Genomic DNA, 23,218 nt, shown 5'->3' with positions numbered 1-23,218 from the left:
AGAACGAGGAAATTCAACCCAGTCTTATTATAGAAAGCCCTGGAAGTATTTCTTATTGCTGTTAAAAGGAAGTTTACACTCGATTAACAGTTTTGAGCACATTTTTAAATTATAGAAGTTTATTGCAAACATGTATATCTCTATGAGAGTAGTATTAATGTGTTTAACTTTTTGGCCACTTAATCACTAAGATTTTTGAGTAGTTCTTGAGGTAAACTAGAAAATGAACATCTTACAATGAAATGAAAAACTCCAAATGTTAATGGAGTGATATGGGAAAAGTTTGTGGAAAAGCAGAGGACACTAATGGTCAAGTTCAACTCTATGATTGAAAGGATGATGGCATGTGGCTTTATGTTGATCCAAAGTCTGAAAAACTATGATGCACGATTCATGATTCTTTCATTACACAAACCCTTAATTGCATCTTAACATCTAAACTGCATGATGAAGAACAATAAATTATCTACATATACTAGAGAATTAAATCTAGAGAACAAACCTTCCCTGCCAAGTGCCAGTAGGCCCAGACATGCACTAGCCCACATGAGTGTATGACTACATAGAAGGATCCAACTGCCTAAAGTTTGGAAATGAACCAAACTTAGCAAGTAAGACTATTTCTAAATACATCTGATTGCATCTAGGCTTCTTTCTGATGTAACATGGTAAGAGCATATGAATGTTTGTGTCATCCCCAAACACTTTCCAACTTGAATAAGTTGTTTTGTTCTTAAGTAAGCATTCCAAGTCCCTAAATAAGTTCCCTAGACATAGCGAGCTGCTTTTTTTAAATGTACTGATTCTTAAGATGTGCTCCAGTAAAGAACCACAAAAGTAATAATAGCAAAGTTAGAATGACAAAAAGAAATAACATCTGTAAAGATACATAATCATGAATGGGGAATTTTTTGTTCATTTTCTTAGCTTAGTAATTCTTTCCCACTCATGTCCTCATTTCACTTTCAAATGGCAGCCAGTATATTATGTCTAGTTTTGAGGTACCTGGACAAGAATCTTCCAATAGAAGCTAATTACCATGTAAATACGATAGAAGCTTATATAGATATAAGTTATATTACATATTTATATAGTACCTATGCATTATACACATATACATAACCTATATAAAACATAGATATAGATATAGATATAAATTCACTAAGGAGGCCAATTCCATCTAAGAAACTGCAAAGGTTCAACTCCTTTGTAAATGACTGAAAATAATTTGGAGATATATTTATTTTAGTGTAAGTGTAGTTATATGCACACATTCATGAATCCCATCACCTCACAGATATTAAATTATTCTAGGTGCAAGTGGTACACTTTTAAGGATAAAAGTATAAAAATACCAATTTCATGAGACCTAAAATCTTCTCCAAAGAAGAGATTTGACACAGATGCCAATACCTAAGATACATTGTAAGATGTATATAAAATACCTAGCTTTATAATGAATTGAGAGGGATATTGTTTTGGGAGTTATTTCAACACCATAAATATTAAAAGCAATAGGAGGCAATCACTTATCATACAATTTTATATCAATGATCAGAGCCTTACTGCTTAGTGTCCTACATGATAATTGGCTATTCCTCACAACTCTTTGATGCAGGTGGTATCAAACACTCCCACCTCTATTTATAGAGGAGCAAGTAGTACTCAGAAATCAGACAGCAGATACTAACATTCACATAGTTAGTAGACAGTAGACAGAGAATTGAATATATGTCCCTTTCCAGATTTGATTTTTTTTTTACTTCTTATATTTGCTTTTCTGCCAAGACAAATGGCTAAAAAGAAAATATCAGTCAACCAGACAAAAACATAAATATCATTTATATTGAGGCAGGATACAGTGTTGCTTTCAAATATGTTTAGGAGAGACAAGGAGTGGGCAGCAGAAACTCTGAAAACATCAAGAAATAAAGGAAGGAGCACACATTTTGTGTGTCATTTCATGAGAGGAGAGACACTAATTCTACTCAAAGGGAGTAGAACTAATCATAGAAGAGGTAAGGGTACATACAGAAAGGGAGAAATGAAATGAGTCATAGTAAAACACTGGAGCATTTAGGGTTATTATACAGGTGTGGGACAACAACTCTCAACATGCTTTAGTACAATTGCTATGAAAGCAAACATGTGTAACATAGCTTATCACAGAAATTTTAGAAACCCCTGGAATCAGTGGCAAAGGAGGTTGGTTCTTAGTGATACAGATGCCAATGTTGACCTTTCCTAATAGAACAGGCCAGAAAAAAAATAGGCCAGAAAAAAAAATAGACTACAAAAGTGTGAATAGTATAAAAATAAAATGTTGTGTGTGATGACAATTAAAAACAAACAAATAAACATTAACATGTTTTCATCGTCAATAGAATGTTTTTTATTTCCAATCAAGAAACCCCGGACCCTAAACATATTCCTAAAATATAGCTAGCTTTACAAAAGCATCTCACTTGCTAAGTGATCTGTTTTGAAATGTGCATTTCAGGGAAAGTAGATGAAAGACTTCAACAAACGAATCTCATTTTGCAAACTAATAGTGGAAAGAATGGACCCAAACAGGTAGATTTTAACCATGAGAGCAGTAATGCTCTCTTAGACTCTATTCTGTGTTCTTAATTGATTGAGAATGTGGGAATCAACTTAAATTCATTATAATTTAGTTATATGCTATTTAAAATGAAGATTATAGTAATTGCATTGAAACAAAATTGCATGGAAATATTTTTGAAAATGCTATTGAATTTGAAAATATTTAAAAAAATGAAAGTTTGGTTACAATTTCTGAACACCAGAATTGTTCCATTTTCTTTTTGGTCACTGTTTATGTAATCAGGAGAATCATGGTATAAGACTGAATATTTAAATAAACAGCTCAACTATGACAGAGATTTTTTATGCATTAGTTTTATTTTGACTGTAGAGTAGCTAATTTTTTTCTCAAAGATAAGCAGGTCAGTTGGAAAACACAGATTTGTTTAAATTAAATTAATAACATTATAGTAAAACAAACAAACAGAACAAAAAAAACCTCATGGCTGGTAGACCAATTAGTGTTCCCAATCTAGGGTTTGTATTTAGTTTTGATTATTTTCAAGTTCTATTGCTTAAGTAGTAAGATTAAAACTGACACAGTACCCCAAATTGTAAAGAACATAATTCAATGTAAATTTCCTTCTGAAATATGTATTAATTGTATTAAATATTATAAAATAGCTCTAATCAACAGTTTGCTTATCTATGAGAAAGAAGGTCCTATAAGGTATAATTTTTCACAATTTCCTGCTGGCTGCCCAATGCCTGGGTTGCTATTAAATGTGGCTGTTGAAGATATCTCCCCTGTGAGATGCAAAATCACAACAGGAAATTTCATTATTTGACTTTCTACAGTACCTTGCTGGAGATAATACACTTACTCATTGCATTTCACAGATTAGATAAGGCTTCATCATTGCTTTCTCTTCTTCTCGAGCTATTTAATATTTGGATGGCTTTCACATTGATAATTAAAAAGTGACTTATGAAAGTGCACCACAAACAAGACACTTATACTTTAGCAACCCTGTGACTGCATTCAATAAAAATACAACGTCCAAATAGTATGATAGTTTCAGGAATGACTCCTGTTATTCTTTCAAAGGTAGTTAAACATGTACTTATGATTGATATTTAAGGCAAAGTAGTACCTGGGGCAAAGGAAGGATAAAACAATGTTAATGTTCTCTGTAGTCTTATGAATCCATTCCTAACGTGTCTCTTTCTGAATGCCTTGACATTTCTCACTTCTCATTTCATTTTCCTGGCTTCTGAGAGTAAAAAGTTCTTTTCAATAAATTAGATTTCCTTTATTCTTTGGAACAACACTGAACTCCAAAGCAGTGATTCCTGCTAAATGGAAACCATATCACAAATAGGAGTTTTAATGGAGCCAGTTTTAGTGACTGCATGCACTTTCTCTTGTTTGCTTTTTATGTCACATGAGATTACGAGCTTTGTCGACTTCCATTTCTAAGCAGTAGAAGTTCTAGAAATCTCTTTCATTCACTGTTTCTCTTTCTCTCTCATTCTTTCATTTTTTTTATCTCAGATCACAAAATTTATAAGCTGTAAACAATTATTACAAAACACTTGACTACTGGACATGAGACTGAATACTCAGGATAACTGACTTATTCTTAGCTCCTAAGGAATCAGCAGTAAAGAGAAATAAATGTGAACAGTGATAAGGAAGAGAAAATGATATCCTGAGTGTTAGTATGCAATCGTCTGTCATAACTTAGAAAGAACAGCATCAGGTCATTGAGTAAACTCATGTCAGTTTCTAATGGGAAATTTTTATACTAAATTCTAATGTAATAAGGCCATAGCTAAAGAACAAAATTAACAAATAGTAATTTTAGTTGATACAATATGCTAATAATCAAGAAAATATAATATATTGAAATATAGATATGACCTTAAGAAAATAGACATTAGATTACCCTAAACAGTTACATAGAGAAGACAGAAAGAAGATGGGATTGGTGGTATGAGTGGGCTGCATTGCACGTTGTCGAAACATACAATTAAATTGGGAAAATATTCCCTATTTTGAAGAGGGGAAGAATCAGAAGAGTTAAATAAATAAAACTCAGGAAGCAACAATAGCTGATTTCTCATATTGATTGTGGTTCCTATCATCACATGTAAGTAAGTAGCAGTGCTTGCTTATTTTAATATTTAGGACCTTACTGGGACATTCTCCCATACAAAAAGAGCCAAGTGACAGGACAGTGACAGGACAAAACACCTGTGTCCCCTCCTCTGCAGTGTTACTTCTGTGGTCTCTATTGACAGTTACAATCTGTGGTCCTCAAATATTAACATGTTCAAGACTCAAAGAAAGGCACCATCTTTATATAAGATTTGTTACAGTGAGTTGTTTTATTGTTTATTGTGCATTTTACGGAATTTATAAATTAATTTTTTTGCTAGGTATGCATTTGTAATAAGTGCAGGCTCCTTTGGGAAGTTGAGATGTATCGTGTGTGGGTAACAGGAGATAATTTTACTGATAAATGGTAAAATTTGGATATAGAGTCATCTTAAAATCTATAGTCTTCTGTCTCAGCCAAGTAATGATCTTTGACATCGTTTTCTCTTTCTGTCCTTCATGTTCCCCTATGACAGTATGACAGAAATCATTTCTGTGTTAAGCACACTGAGAATTCCTGAAAAGTCTGCTGTAGCTTCCCTCCCTCATATGAGGCAAAAATATCCTCTGCTTTAGTGTCAAGAAAATGTGAATTAAACACATTTAGCTGTAGAGCTTTAGGCCTATAGACTTTTTAGGAGGAAGATTAGGTTGTGGGGCACTGTTTACATGGACACCAAATATGAATTTTTCCTTCCCAGATATTGAGACATTTCTTGGTACTGACTTTCCTCAGTGCAGACTATTTCAACATGGGTAACTTTTATCAGAATATTCTTTGCCATTTCACTAAAATCCCTAAAATCCAGGGGCCTTAGAAAACACTCCATTCTCCACAGTCAGTATTTCTGATTAAATATGAAAATATTTGGATTTGTATAGCAAGCAGTCACACTAATTTCAGAGACTGGTCAACATAAAAAACTTTGGCTTCATGTTTTACCTCTGGCCATACTGTGTTTATGAAGAAGTCAGAAGTCAGGAGATTGTGGTTACTGGCAGGTTTATTCAGCTGGAAGCATCCTGGATGCGGTGAAGTTTCCTCAGTTACCACAAAGGCATCGTGCTTGGTGAGAGAAGAGGAATTTGGTTAGGGACAGCACAATTGCTTAGCTGATCAATAGACTTCATCACATGGGTCTCTGAAGGAGTGAAGAGGGGAGGTGCAACACTTTGGCCTTTGTGTGGTGGATGTATCCATGTACAGGCTCTTTCTCAAGGAGAGTGTTGCCTGGGACATTGTGTCCTATAGTTAGGAATGACCTTTTCACTTCTTGCAGATCTTTCCTCTATGCATTTCTGCTTCTGATCCTGTCCTCCAGAGTCTCTACACATCTGGAATCAGAATATCAATATTTGCATTTTCATTGCTTCCTAGTTCTATGGTAATATTTCAGTATTTGTTTCTTTGTATTGTTTCTGGAATCTATATTATTGCATCCCTCACATATTCACTAAAACTCAGAACAAGCTATACTACAAATGCACCTCTTCCCAATACTATATATATATGAAAATAGCATAATGAGCCCAGGAAAATTGGTGAAATAAGAAGAAATGGGAGAGAAGTGGTAAGAAACCATAATTGAGAAGTTAATTTGATCCAAGGATGATATATGCATTGTGGAAATGTCATGCTTTGTACAATTAATATACCTTAATAAATTTGTAAATTACTTTCCTGTTAAGTAAAAAGGAACTCCAGATATCTTATTCTTTTGCCAGAGATATGGAAATATTCCACATGAAATACGCTTAACCTAAAGAAACAATAGTTATTTGATTATTCTGCCTCTACTTAGCTAGCATTTTTTCTCTCTGTCTCTTAACTTCTACATGCCTCTTAACTTATACCTACTGTTCATCCAGTACCTACCTCTTAACTTATACCTACTGTTCATCCAGTTATAGCAATAAAACCCCCAGCAAACTACTTGTCCTTTCAAAATGATTCATCTCTTTCTGTAAAGACTGTTTCATATAGTAGAAGTTTTAGAGTAAAAGAAACCTAATCAGGGAGAAGTATGCCTTTTATCAGAGCAAGATCCTCCTAATTCTTCCTCTCAGATAACTGGAATTAAATGCATAAGCCCCACTATACCTCATTAATTTTGATATAGTCTCACTAATTTTTGTCTGGGCTGGACTGGAATCATGCTCTTTATTCTGAAACAGCTAGAATTATATACATGTTCTGCCATCCTTAGCCTGTTCTCAGATTTTTAGAACCCAGTTTTTTCCCTATTGAAGGAGATCATCCTTAACTTTATGTTTGACTAGTAAAATAAGAGCTGACAAAAACTTTGTTACCAAAATAAAATTTGAGCAATAGAAACTCATGTCACGCAAGCAAGATATGTTTAGTAAATTGACTGGATGGCAGTGAGGTTTTAGAACACGGGCATATTGGAGATTCCTGTTTCTTTTTGAACTTGTCTACTGAATTTTGTTATTGGCATTGACTGGGCTTAAGACATTCAATTTGTATTCTGAGAGTTATTGTGGTATCAGAATTGCATTCTTTATATTTTCTGGGTTACAGCTTGCTCATTAGTAGAGGCTGAAATTTGCTGAAGAAAAAATTCTGCATGATCATTCCAATTGGTATTGATTTTAGAATAATGGAGTTTATGTCTTTCTGCTTTTCTATGTTAGTTCTAAAACATCCAATGACTAATGGCAACCCAAATAGAGCATCCTGATATTAAAGGGCAGAAATTGGGCAAATAGTGATATATCTTAATCATTTATCACTTCCAACACTTCAACAGATTTGCACACTCAGTGGGCTAATAGTTTAAATGATGAAACAAAACTTCTAGTGAATATATAGCAATCAGCACTATAGGAGGACTTTGAATGTGTCATGTCCTAACGGTATTACATTAATTGTATCATAAATTTTCTTTAGAAGACAGGCATTTATTATAAATGGATTAATTTGAGACCCATAATTAAATTCTTTGCCAAATGGCAAATAGCCAGTCAGAAGTACAGCCATGATATCTGGCCTTTTCTCCTTTGTTACTTATTCAAGTTACTTTCTGTTTGTCTTTTTTTAAATTAGTCTTGTTTCTGGGAAAAGTAAAACTGCAAGGTTTATAGATTCTAGTATTTCTGATATTTTACCCTCTTCATTTATTTAAACAAACTTCAGTATTTTTATTTGCTCGTTGAAAAGTAATCTTCAGAATCATATAGTTCAATAATAAAATCCAAATGATTTAGTGTGGTTATAAATCACACTACATTTTAAAATATTCTACAATTTGTATGAAGAACACTGCTTCTGGCCTATTACCCATCAATATTACATGATCTATATAATAGTGTACATACAGCTTATATTAATGCATAGTAATATATGTAATATATTAATGAATTTTTTAAATATATATAATTTATGTATATATATATTCTAACAATTAACCTGTACACACAGAGCTTAATATTGTAAGTTTAATTATTATGTTATCAAACACAAATTTGTTAATGTTTCCTAAGGACCCTTGGTTAATATATAAAACAGATCATGAGGTTGATTCTAGACTGTGCAGTGATACTTTTGTCATAACAAGTTTATACTTATCTACTCTTAAACTTCTCATTCGAGAATTTAGTACTTTATTAATAAAAATCAGTGCACATTGAAATAATTGTGCTGCTATTTTCTGGAGCCAAAAAGACAACATTTTGCTAACTTGGAATGCTTACATACACACCTAATAATACCCCCAGGCCCGACATCCCAGGGCTGCAAAGTGGTCTGTGTGCAGGCTGTTGGGAAGACCTTGATCATCTACTGATGGTGTCACAGTCATAGAGAAGGCTTTAGATAATCCACCAAGTAAGAAAACTTAATCTTTCATAATTTGAGTTAGCACATAATTCTTATTTGGTTCTCTAATTATCTGCTCTTAATATCATTCATAAACCAAAGTACTTTTAACCAAAGTATGGTATGTTCTGGGGAGATTCCAATGGTGTAACTCCTTTGAACAAGTAACTTACAATTTAACCAAATGAACTCCGGGAAACTGGAATTGTATTTTGGAGGAAGACAAAGTTAAGGAGAGGGTTCATTTCACCTAACATCAACTTATCTGACTGTTTCTGCTTGTCTCAGACATATACTAGTTTTTGCAAATAAGGGAAACCATGGGATCTATGTTTCTTTGGGCCTGGCTTACTTCACTTAATATGTTTTTCCAAGTTTTTCCATTTCCTAACAAATGGGGCAATGTCATTCTTTCTGATGGAGGCATAGAATCCCATTGTGTAGATATACCACATTTTCTTGATCCACTCATCTTGTAAGATAAGGACTCAGATGGTTTTTCTTTCTTGCTATTGTTTCTAACATATTTATAAGATGATATGTTTGTTGTTGGTATGTCCCTCCCTCACGGTATAACCCCTGTTTTCATTGTATTTGATGGTGGTATAATTTGGGAGGGGAAGGGAAAAATTGCTTAAATAGGGATACAGGTGGACCCATTGCAATAATGAGATGTACAAGATGTTATGTTGAAAAACAAACTTTACATCTTTGGCAGGGAGGAGGAAGGGGGAAAGCTGGGAGGGCAGGGATGATAGGGGAAACAAAGGTGGAGGCAACTATGCTTGATAAGAAATATAGTCATTACCTTGCTCATGTAATTATAACCCCTCTGTATGGTATTTTTACAATAAAACACTTATTTATAAAAAATAAATTAAATAAAATAAGATAAAAATTATACTCAAAACAAAAAAATGTTAAGGAGAGGGGAGACAGAGGAATGGAGAGTGGAAGGTGAGGAAACACAGCTGTAATATTCAATATGCATATGCAAAAATGAGATTAGGCAAATTAAAGGGATGGGTAGGGAGAACATGGGTGACATGATCAAGGTTCATTGTACCCATTAACTGACATGTTGGATTGCAACCCCTTAACATAACTACCTAAGGGTAATAAAATAAATAATAATAAAAACATTTAAATATAATATTGATATCATTTTAAAGTAGAATTGAATGTCAAAATAATTTGACAACTTTGTTTATACTATAGTGTGATTTTTCTCTCTTCTTTCTAAACAATAGCAAATGTCTTAGGGTGACATCATTCAAGAATCATTGTATTCGTAAGCTGATTTGTTGAATAGTAACTTGTACAACTACTTAAAGATCACTGAAAGAACTTTTTGAAATTTTATTCTATTGTAAAGATGCTATACAGAGAGGTTACAGTTACATGAGTAAGGTAATGAGTATATTTCTTGTCAAACATTATTATCTCCTCCTTTATTTTTCCCCTACTATCTCTTCCCACCCCACTTCCCCAACTCCTCCCCACCTCCAAGTTGTAAAGCTCATTTTCAACATAATGTCTTGTGGGTGTCATTGCAATGGATCATCCATTGTCCTTGTTTCAGCATTTTGTTTTATCCCTTCCCCTCCCTAAATTAGATAAATGTATATACAAGATTTAGGGTACCAAAATCAAATACAGTGACAACAATGGATAAACCATAGAGGGAAGAACATACAAAAGAAACATAAAAAATCTCATAATACATTAAAAACAACAACAACAACAAAGAAATTCCTCTAGTGTCCATATATTGGGGTTCCTTTCACTTAGCATCATCTTATATGATCATATGTACATAGCTTTTGAGCTTTTCTGCTCATCTGATAATATTATCATAGACATCTTCTAATTATTGCAAATAAGAGAAACCATGGGACCTGTATTTCTTTGGGTCTACTTTCATTTAATATGATTTTTTCCAAATCTTTCCATTTCCTACAAATGGCACAGTGTCATTCTTTCTGATAGAAGAATTGGAGTTCCAGTGTGTGTGTGTGTGTGTGTGTGTGTGTGTGTCTCACATTTTCTCGATCCATTCATCTACTTAGGGGCATCTGGGTTGATTCCATATCTTAGCTATGGTGAATAATGCTGCAATAAACATAATTGTGTTGGTAGCTTTAATATGGCATTGTTTGTGATCATTTGTTTAAATGCCCAGAAATGAGTTATAGGAGAGACCTATGTGTAATCTTTTGAGGAACCTCCATACTGCTTTCCAGCATAGTTGAGCAAGTTTATAGTCCTACCAACAGTGCAATGGGGTTCCCTTTTGGCCACATCCCCTCCATCATCTGTTGTTATTAGATTTCTTGATTTTTGCCATTCTAACTGGAGTGCAGTGGAATCTAAATGTTGTTTTGTACAGCATTTCTCTTATGGTCAGAGAATCCAGTAATCAAAATGGCTTGGTCCTAGCACAAGAACAGAACTGAGGACTAATGGAATAGAACTGAAGACTCAGATATGAACTAGCAGACCTGTAGGCACCTAATCTTTGATAAGATTAAAATAGACTGGAAGAAAGACAGCCTCTTCAGTAAATGGTGCTGGTAAAATTGGTTAAACACCTGTTGAAAAAATTTTAATAGTGTTTCTTAAATTATTATTCATTCATCCATTCTGGTGATGGTGATAGGTATTATAAGATAAAATTGTATTCCATTACACATTTGAAGACTGTCAAATCCAAAAGGGTTTCTCACTGAGAATTTTTAGATTACGATTATATGTTTTCTTGGATAATTCACTCTACTGTGTGGTTTGTGTTGGGTTTGAACTGGATATAGTGATTTGAAAGTATTATGAAGGAAACAAAGAAATGGAAATTGGACAAGTTAAAATGAAACAACTTTCTGTCCAAATCCCAAGGAAACAAAAGAAGACGATCCTTGCATATAGGCCAGCGTGGACTAAGAGCCAGCATCTCTGTATAACACACATGGCCCAGTTAATAAATGTTACACAGGGCAAAGGGAAATGCTACCTTAATGGCCAGCTAGATGAAATGGCCCCTTTTGCTTGTTCCTTAAGTGACTGAAACTAAGTTTCTATAATCAGTTGGTATTCAGGCTCAACCAGAGCCATGTCGAGCAAAAATTATACAAATGTATATTCCTTAAACATCTGAGTCTGTAGCTTAGAATCTATTTTGACTGTGGAAACATTGCTTTGGCTTAGGATTCTTAGAAATATATTTTAGAATACAGCAATCAAGCTAATTCATTTCTGGCAGTATATAGCTCAGGCATACTTAGCTGAGCAAGTTTCTCTTCAAAATACAAATTACTAGGCTTTATTTACTTAAGTTTTGCTAACAAAATGTGTGAGGTATGGAATATAGACAATTAGTCAATGAGAGAAAAGATATGTCATATCTAAATGAACTTTATGCAGACAATGAGGTTGTAACCTTGGTTTATTTTACAGTTTAGTTCCATTCTTTTTTCAGCCTGTAGACCTTTGGTGTTTTTATATATTGAAAAAATGTTTTTCAGGGTAAGATAAAATTTGAAGTAATTCTCATTTTCTTCTCAAACTGTTTGCAATCAACCAAAACAATGTTATGACACTTGACATTTTTTTTCTTTGAAGCTATTTCATGGACTATAATCAAAACAATTTTACTGCTTCAAATTTATCTTTACTGTTAGCTTGTGGTTGTACCTAAGCTTACCACTGGTGATTATACATAGTTAGCTAACATATCCAGTCTTACACGCTGAACATCTGTTGCCATTAGTGTTTTCTGTGGCTTACAGTAGACATGCATTAGGTATTTATATACCAAAAATATTCTAAAGAAACACTGTCAATAGCTATTCCTGATAGACTATTATCTTACCCAGAATATTTCTCCTCTGCATCCTGATTTCATTTAAATGTTACAGGTTAACAATTTTATTAATAAATTAAAGCTAATACATACACTTCTATTCTGAGGGCAAGAATAAAATGTCAATACTAAGTTGAATTTTACAAAGTATCTATTTAATAACTATTCCATAATAATTGTTGATGCTTTGGGTAAAACACTTTAGTATTCTCATTTATAATTAAATTGTTTTTATTATTTTTCAACTTTAACAAGAACGTTTTTACTTATAGAGTTATACATTATATTCTAGTAGCCTGAAGAAACTACTAAATAAGTGAATGATTTTTGATAATTTTGAAATAAAAGTAAATCAACAAAGCATAAAACTGAATTGTATTTATGATAGCTTTGTATGCAATAACACAAATGTGTAAATGAGTTTAGTTTCTTTTGGTCCATATTGGCGTTTTTTAATACATAAATACTTAAGGAGAGTTAGTTTTATTCATTTATTTATGTAGTAAGTTATCTATGGTCATTAAAATGAAGAGTCCATAGCTATATTTTAGTAAGAGCCTTGCATGTCGAAATTCATGTCAAACTAACATGTTATTGAACTTATGTGATTTATTGGGTGGAAACTGTAAGCTTTAGTCAAGTCTTTTTTGGATTTTTAAAACCTAGATTATTAAAAAGTGAAAATTATTTATCAGTTTCTACATTCTTTAAAGTTCCACAACATATAATTGATATTTACTTAAATGATTGATATTTTTGTCTAAAAAGAACTATTATGATCTTCAGTTTTATACTTTAATCAATTAACATCTTGTAATTATACTGAGTCTAGTACTAAGTCGTTTCTTAATCAAAGAAATATGCTTAAGCCAGGCACCAAATGGCTCACCCCTGTAATCCGAGCTACTCGGGAAGCTCAGATTTGAAGGATGGTTGTTCAAATCCAGTTTGTGCAGTAAAGTCCATGAGACTCTTATCATCAAATAACCAGATAACCACCAACAAAACCCAGAAGTGGTATTGTTGCTCAAAGTGGTAGAGTTCTAACTTGGAGTGAAAAAGCTCAGGGACAGCACCCAGGCCCTGATTTCAAGCCCCACAACCGAAAACAACAACAACAAAAGAAATATGCTTTAAATATCAGCTTAGAAAGGCAAGATAAGGCAGGGCATGTTGGCGCACACCCATGATCCTAGATATTTGGGATATGAAGGAAGGGAGCATCCTCATTTGAGGCCAGAACCAGAAAATTTTCATCATTAAAAATCTGAGTGCAAGGCTGGGAAGGTGGCTCAGTGTAGAATGCTTGCCTTGCATGCATGAGGCCCTGCTTCGATTCCTCAGCACCACATAAGCAAAAAGAAAAAAGCTGGAAGTGGCGCTGTGGCTCAAGTGGTAGAGCGCTAACATTGAGCTGAAGAGCTGAGGGACAGCGCCCAGGCCCAGAGTTCAGACCCCACGACTGGACCAAAAAAAAAAGTCTTGAGTGCGACAGAGTGTTGGTTACATGTGAAGTGGAAACGGAAGGATCACTGTCCAGGCTGGACTGAATAAGAAGTAAGACTCTCTTCAAAGCATGACTGAAGCAAATGTAATAGTGCTAATAGTGCACTGCGCGTCAAGTGCAAGGCTGGAATTCAAATTCAATATTATCAATTGGAATAAAAAGAAGATAAGAAAATGAATTTAGAACTAACAAGTAACAACAATTTGAAATGTTTTAAGCTACTGCTGACTCATGTAGCGATTGTTACAGGTACATTTTTAAATGGGGATACAGCTGGACCCATTGCAACAATGAGAAATACAAGTCCTTATGTCGAAAACGAACTTTACAATTTTGGTGGGGGGGGCAGGCAGGGTTGGGGGGGGGAAGGATGGGAAGGGATGGGAAGGGGAAACAAAGGAGGAGGCTACAATGCTTGATAAGAAATGTACTCATTATCTTGCCCATGTAATTGTAACCCCTCTGTACAATATTTTCACAATAAAAAATAAAAGAGACACACGAAAAATGAAATATGACCTCTTCATTTCAATGCATTGCTAACTGAGCAAGATTTTTCCTAGTGAAGGACTGTTCATTATCCATCTGTAGGGAGGGAGCCCATTGAAATAGGAGAGAGATGAGAACTAACTTTCGACTGTTTAGACACAGAGAGTTATTCTTTCTGGAAAATATTCTGATGTTTAAATAGTTTAGAACCAAATGTCAATGATTAGCATAGTATTTTACAAGGTAGTCATAACATGCTACAATTTGAAAATAAGTCTCCTATCATTATTTAAACTATTCATGGTTTTATAGGGAAATAATTTAGGTTGTATTAGCTTTCTATAAAAGTTGGAGTTACTAAGTCCTTTAAAACGTTTTCTAAGTAAAGACTTATGTGGTGACAAAAGATACTTGGTAGAACCCAAACTTTTGATATTTTTGTAAGCAGGTGTTTTAACGTGTTTACAATATTTATGGAATTATGGACAACTTCTCCCAAGCTGCTATTCCTAGATAAACAGAAGGACTCCTAAAAAGTAAGAAGACTGGGCTGGCCTGCACAGATGGAAAGCAAGAAAGCCTGTCTGCGAAAGTAACTATGATGAAAAGGACTGGGAGTGTGACTCAAATGGGAGAGTACTTGGCCCCCAAACTGTAGTCTATTGTTTCTGGTAATTGATTCTGGTACCCCCAGCAAATTCTAAACAACTGAAATTGACCAAACTTAGTATGAGGCTTTCTGTTTTCTATTTCAGGATTTTAGTCACATTGATTATTTCCTCAGATTTTATAGAATCATTATATACAAAATTACTAAACTTCATGAGTTCTTAGAGAGATTATAGACCCTTCATTAATTATAGATTCCATCAGGTTACAAAATGTTAAACAAGTTCGTTGACTGGCTTTTCGGAGATTTTTCATATACTAAAATGTATGCAAATCTCTAGTCAGATGGATATATTATTCAGCACGTTATTTAGGCATAAAATACCTATTAATACTTAATAGAACACGTCTTCTGAAGAACACAGCAAGAGCAATGTTAATTTAAGCCAAATATCCAAACTTCCTTTTATAGATGACAAATTAGGAGCTAGATTGTCAATTGATCACAAAATGAGCATTTATAGTCTCTTCCCTGGTTCTAGTCTATGTGAGAGTAATGGAGTATTTAAAGTGAAACAATGGAACAGAGTAACCATATGGAAGAGTAGTGATGGAGGAAATTGAGGCAGCGTCACTGGAAAACAGGATATGATTTGCAAAGCCAATGCAGGCTCCTGAATCAGATGAGAATGGTAGCAGAGATATATCCAGCAAGAAATGGGGCTAATTGGTGGTATGTATCTCCACACCCCATTTGGCACTTCTTAACAGCATATGTAGAGAACAGAAGTCAGATGCTTATATTCTCACTAGGTAAATAATACTTCAACTCATACCTGTTAAAATGGTATATCTCACAAACCTATTAGCAGGTGGTGTGAAGTTGGTACTGATAAATAAGGCCCTTCCCATTCTACTTGGCAATTCCTCACATAACAGTAACCTATCATCAATTATTCCTTCACAAATACTATTCATGGAAAACATCCAATAAGACACTAAAATGTACCAATAGTCTTTCTGACACTTCACTATTAGAGACAGATAAGAGAAGCAACTGTTGAAAACTAGTTTGATTTTTGTGTTTTTTTTGGTTTTTGTTTTTTTTGTTGTTGTTGTTGAAAAGCAACCTCCAAAGAATCAGTAGTCCTACCTCAGTGTAAAGGAAAATAACTCGATGAACATCAATACAACTGAAAGAACAGATCATGATTATGATAAAATTTAAAGTGCTATTTTTGAAGCAAAGCAAATATGAAAATAAGCCTTATAAAATGTCTCGGTATCTATTCAACATAATTTGTATTGTGATTTACTAAGTTTTCAATATTTAAAGCAGACAGTTGGCGGGGGTGGGTAAGAGACCTAATGGTGATAGAGCAGAATGTTAATCTTGTCTTTCATAGAAAGTGGTAAAAGAAAAGATACTTCTGCTAAAATTTTATCTTTGAAAGTGGCTAGAGTGATGGTAGAATGACACAGGGATGTCTTATTGTATCAACTTATTATTTCTTTCGAGATTCACAAGCAGCCCTAAATAAAATAAAATACATGATAGGTCATTCTGCTGTCTATAGTTGTAACAGAGTGTGAACCATGGATAACAACAACAACAACAATGATCCACTGGTTTTGTTTTGAGATCAGATTATTTAAATGATGCAAGCTTATGTTGTAGCTCAGTGCTAGACTGGTTAACATATGTCGGTCCCTGCACCGAATCCTTATTACTGAAAAAGAAAAAAAGAATATAAACTATGTTGATCTATTACTTAGTAAGAGTAATTAGTCAAACAAAGTTGTATTTAGCAAAATAGATTAAAATACGGCTTGTTTCTCCAAAGAATTGAAAAGAGATAAATGTCTGAAGATCTTTTCTTTCAGAGATAGGGATTGATTTGCATTGTCTTTCTAGGATTTTAAATAGAATTGTAAAAGTATACATGTTTTTTTTTTAGCAGCTTTGCATCACAGCATCTGTCAAATACTTTCAATAGAGCAAACATTCAAATGCTGGTATTTTCCAAAGATCAGGCACAGAAATGTTGGTGATTAATCAAAAAGACATCACCAATTGAACTTGCACTAATATGCATTAAATTTTTCTGTACCTAAATGACTAACAAGACAATATGCAATATATTGTTTAAAGTTGACATGATGTTATTTCTTGTAAAGTCCATTCCTTGAAAATAAGCAGGCATATAATACACATACTTATTCACATTCTAATATGTATTATGAGCACATGTGATTTCAGTGTTGCATACTGTTTTACTGTGTATAACATTCATTGATCAATTAAAAGAACAGTTTGATAGGAAATAATTAAGCTTCATATGGAACCGTATTTGAAAATTTTAAGCTTTCATTTGTTCATGGTAGATATGTTGTCTGTAATTTTCCTAAATTAATTATTAACCTTGGGCACTCATTCAAAGTAGAGACAGATTAATAATGGCTCCAATCAAGAATTCTTAAATATAGCTGCACAGGGGCCTAAATTGAATATATTTGGGTCATAGAACAGGTTATTGGTTTTTTTTTGAAAGATTTGATATTGTGAGTTAAGTCTCATAGTGTTCTGTACACTCTTATTACTTTTCTTCATGACAGAGAGCAGAGGCCCTCAAAAGATGATGGCTTTGAAAGCCTTCCTCCCAGATTTCAAAACTGTGAGATACTGCGTTCACCAAAATTTATCTACTCTCAGGTGTTTTACTACAGCATTACTACTTAGATGAATTAAGATAGTCTCAAATAAGAAGGAAACAAGTGATTGTGGTAATCATTATTAAGGTGATACAATTGCTATTGCAGAGTTGAAATCTGGTATTAATATATGTATATAAAAGATGCTATTTATAAATATCAAATAGAGAATGCACTCATTACCTTGCCCATGTAATTTTAACCCCTCTGTGCAGTATTTTTATAATAAAAATAAATAAATAAATAAATATCAAATGGAAAAAGAAGGATGGAAATAAGTTACAAGTGAGCAAAATGAACTCTCTCTAATAAAATGATGAATTTATTAGTGTTAGTTCCATAGTGATCAAATACTATATATCATTCATGGAACCAAATCATATGAAATCTAGTAGATTTCAATATATGCTGATGTAGAATTACCTTTAAAGCTTAGAGATCTCCAGGCATTAAGGGGTAGGGGGAAAGAGCCTGCCAGAGGGACTGGGTGAACCAGGAAACTACAAAGTCATTTTTCTTACTGGTTACTTCATTTTAGACCTTCCTAGAATTCAAAATATGGCTGGATACTGTGAACATCTAAGAAACAATAGGATTCTTAACTACCTAACTGTGAACACATGAGAATTTCTTTTCTTACTGTTTATCAATCTCTTTTAAAAATCATTCTGCGTTTTAATTTTTAAAACACAGACCTAGAAGGTTCACAGTATCTTATGACATATCTTTTCTGTATGTCCATTTGCTGAAATTCCCAAAGCTGGGGAGATTTTGCAATTCTTTGAATGTCTAGTTGAAACAAAAGGCCAAAATTTAAATGATAGTATTATGAAAATAAATACCAATTAGCCAAAGAAGTACCTAAAATAAGTATCGATTTGAAACTTTTAGTTTTGCCATTCACATGAAGCAATTCAAGTAAAGTCATACTAGACTTTAGTGAAATAGATTTCTTTTTAAATTTTATTTTATTGTAAAGATACTGTACATAGGGGTTACAATTACATGAGTAAGGAAATGAGTACATTACTTGTCGAGCATTGTTAGACCTTCCCTTCCTTGTTGTTGTCCCACTATCCCTTCCCTCCCCACCTTCTTTATTGACTAGATACCAAAAATAGGTATTTATCTTAATTTAATTGTGTTATAATTAAAATAACCGAATTGAAGCATGGTATAATTGTTCCAATGCATCATTTAAAAAGTTACACACTCTACATTAACATAAAGGTAAATATAAATACAACAAAAATATTTTGGAAGACATATGAATATACCCAAAGAATCCTGCATCTCTGCAAACCTGTATTTGTAATTATTTTTTCCTAGCTAGGATATTCCCAGGTAAATTAACAAAAGACAGGACAACTGCTTTACTAAATGGTATTTTGCAAAAATATGTGCAAGTTTTTGATAGGTCTAAAGAAAATCTCATTCAGAATTTCACTTCAAGTTGTGAGCAAGTGTTTGGTTGTGAAGGCAGGTTGTGGAAGACTGAGTGTATGTGCCAGAAGTTAGGCATTTAAGAACTCTCAGGGGAAGGGTTTTCCTTAAGAGACTTGTCTTTTGCTTTTCACTTCAAAGCAGTCAGGGTTGGCTTCTTGGTAATAAGCCAATATAAGTATCCAAACTTCTGTAATTTCACCCTTCATACTCTTACTCCTTTTGTTATGTGTCAGAACCTGGAAATGGGAATCCGGGACAGCATATCTCTTTTTTATCTTTGTTTTAAAAATTCTCTTGCATTCTTCATGGAGCCTGATGATCATAGATTGTATTTCCATTACTTGTTAATGGAATAACATAAGTGAATTATTTTTTTGTTTGTAGAGAATACATTGGGGTTTATATATATTAAGTGACTTGCATAATGGCACACAGTGAGTGAGCAGATAAGACTCAGACTTTTTCATGCACCCTTCTATTGCCTTGAACTCTAGGCTCCTGCAAGTTCATAGATTATGTGTTGGCCTCCCACCATCTCAGATCTACTCGGCCAGGCTCTGTGGGGTGCTGATATGATTCTGATGTGTTCAAGAGGAACTGACTACATGCTTATGTTGTTTTCTTTTATTCTGAAGATTCTTATGAAATATAGTAATATTTAAAAGTTTTCAGTGTCCTATATGTTTGCTTGTAACAGAGAACAAAGCATAGAATTAAAAATAGTCTTAATAGGGGCTGGGAAGGTGGCTCAGTGGTAGAGTGCTTGCCTTGTATGCCTGAGGCCCTGGGTTGGATTCCTCAGCACCATATAAGCAAAAAGAAAAAAGCCAAAAGTGGTGCTGTGGCTCAAGTGGTAGAGCGCTAGCCTTGAGCTGAAGAGCTGAGGGACAGCGCCCAGGCCCAGAGTTCAGGCCCTACGACCAGATCCCCCCAAAACTAGTCTTGATAGTATATAACGGTAACAAGTAAATTGACTTAAGGATGGTTTTTAAAATTGTATTTTTCCTGAGGTATAATTTATATACAATGTCATATATATTGGTGAGCAGAAGCTTTTTAGTGTGATGTAATCCCATTTGGTCTTGTTTGCTTTTACTTCCTATGTTTGTGAAACTCTTGCAAAAAAAAAAAAAAAAAATACTTGCCTATTAAAATGACCTGAAGGATTTCACCTATCTTTCCTGCTACTTCTGGTTTAAACAGTTATTTCAGGTGCTACATTTCACTCTTCAATTGATTTTATTTTTATAACCACTGAGATACAGAATCTAGTGTCATTGTTCTTCATATTGTTACGTAGGTTTCCCAGATCCATTTTTTATAAGACTGTCCTTTCTTCAATGCATGTTCTTAACACTTTTGAAAAAGTTAGTTGTCTATAAAGGAAATAAAGTCAGCATATAAAAGACATATATGTATGCCTGCATTTATTGTAGTAGCAATTTTCACAGTAGCTATGTTATAAAACCAGTGAAGAAACCCAAAAATAAATAATTAACACAATTAAAATCAATAAAACAATTAAAAAGAAAATTTAGCATGTATACACAAATGAAGTATTATTCAACCATGAAGGTGAATAAAACCTTTCATTTGCAGTAAAATGGATAGAACTGGAGGACATTATGTTATGAGAAATGACAGACACAGAAAGGCAGTACAGCCTATACCCTTTTATATATAGAAGTTAAATCAAGTCAATTTGAAAGAATAATAATGACCACTAGAGATGGGGAAATGGATTATGTGTAGGGAGAAGGCAATTGTAAAAATAGACTTATTTGGTTAGTACACATTGCATTCATATGTTGAAAAAAGGCACTACATCTCATTGGTATGTAAATTAGCATGTATTAAAAAAATTAAGAAAATAGAAATATTAACTACCTATAGAATCATGGTTCATTTCTTGATCTGTCTGTTCCACTGATGTATTGGCCATTCCTGATAAATAACATCTATATTTTAGTATTAATTTAAAGGACTATTGCTAAATCCAAGGTCATGAAAATAAACAAGTATATATTCTTCTAAGAATTTTATACTTTTAACACATTGCTTTAAGTTATGGTATGTTTCATGGTAGGAGGCAGGTAGTGGCAAATTATCAGCAAGAATTTAAACTTGTATGAATTACTTTTCAGCTATCAAAAAAAGTTCATCCTGTGTATACATACAAGCTATTTTTCAACTGGTTTCTTCACATGTATAAATTCAAAATGGAAGCCACCAGAGATTATTTTAACTTGTGAAACTGAACGTAAATTTCAAATAAATTATATATTGAGTAAGGAAATGAGAACGATAGTGTCAAAGTGGTTTTGATTTCCTGGTGTCTATTGGAGAAATCTTATTTCTAAAACATGGGCCATTTTGTTGTTTGCCATAACCTACATATAACATTGAGAAGCTATGATGGAGAAGTTTAACCTTTTCTAGGACCCCAATGGCCTCTTTAAATATCAAAAAGTAGTTGAGAGGAAGAAATCATTTTGTTTTATGGTCTGTAATGTCATCTTAATATTTCTTATCCTCAATGCATTCCAGGTCTGAGGACATTCAATATTCTTCTTGTGCCACATTCTGAAAATATGATGATTCAACAGATCATTTTGAGTTTATCATTTATTTATTTATTTTAGCTGGCAATACTGATATCCATCAAGTATGCAGCTGTCTAGAGACTATCTTCTTCAATTTCCATAAACTTAGACATCTCATTAAGTGCTTCTGTACACACAGAGGAAATTAAAATTAACCCCAAATTTGAAAGCCTCAATAGGAAGCTTTCACATTCCTTATAAGTAGTGCTCATGTGAAAGATGTACAATATATACACACTATGCATAGAAGGAGTATAATTTCTTTTTGGTAGGAATGTCATTAAGTAAACAGTCAAAATTTGCACTTACATTGTCTGGAGAACATAAAAATTGGTGCAAAGTCCAATTGTGATTTAAGATACTCACAATTCATTCTTTTATTTTCTGTTGGTTTAAAATTCAGGAACGGCATCTGAAGCTTCCTTTTTCCAATTAAAGATTGAAACTTTTCTTGTTGCTCCATAATGTTATCACATAGTATCCTATAGAAAGCTTGATCTGACAGAATCAGTCCTTCATTGTAAAAGACTAATGTGTTTGTTACCAAAATATCTCCTTTGGATTACCCATGGACACTTATTTAGGCCACATAAGAATACTCAGCGTCATTAATTCATTAGGGAAATATATAGTAATGTCCAATACAGTGTGCCCCAATTAATTCAATGCTCCTCTTTCTAAGTAATCATTCATGTCTTTTTGAGAAAACTGATTTAGAACATGCCTGGGTCACCTCAGAATCATTAGGTTTCATCTCCATCAAAGTGTCTACCAACTTTTCCCCAGGATGTATACAGTCTCTGGTGGTTTTCTGCTCATTGTACAAAATGTCATTTTTGCATTTTATCCTTTTCAATCCACTTTGTCATGTCTGTTTGTCTTAATGGACCTATCCTGCCATATCTGTGTCAACATGACCCTGGCATTTCAATCAGTCATTTTCTTTATCTGAACACTTAACAAAGCATGGTCTAGTATTCCCAATGCTAAACATCGAGCTATATCTAGATACAAAGCAAATAAATTAGTACACAAGTAATGTGAAAGAAAAGTTATTAATCCCATGATTACAATCCATGCGTATTACCTACTGAAGTCACATCATTCAGTGTGATGAAACAACAGGTGGTGTACAATTAGATTCACAAATCAGGGTTATGGGAATCAGTGGCCAGGTTTTAAAATAGCAGCAGTGATGATGGGAAGAAGACAGTCTTTACTGCATCCATTTGACACTTCTAAAATTGCTGCTCATAGCCTTCATTTTCTAGCTTACAGGATGCATGTATTGTAATTTCTTGCTAACCTTCTGCAGATATCGTCTAAAGGAAGAGCATTGTGGGATTCCATGATCCTGGAGCTGAAGTAGGAAAGCCTGGATAGGTTGTCGTAGTAGGACAGATGCGTACCATGCCCCTAAATTAAGAAATCAACCTTGACAGCCAAAGCCATG

This window comes from Dipodomys spectabilis, unplaced genomic scaffold (assembly GCF_019054845.1).
Source record: "Dipodomys spectabilis isolate Male_0828 unplaced genomic scaffold, ASM1905484v1 ptg000037l, whole genome shotgun sequence".
In the NCBI taxonomy this organism is placed as follows: Eukaryota; Metazoa; Chordata; class Mammalia; order Rodentia; family Heteromyidae; genus Dipodomys; species Dipodomys spectabilis.
Note: the sequence above shows the minus strand (reverse complement) of the source record.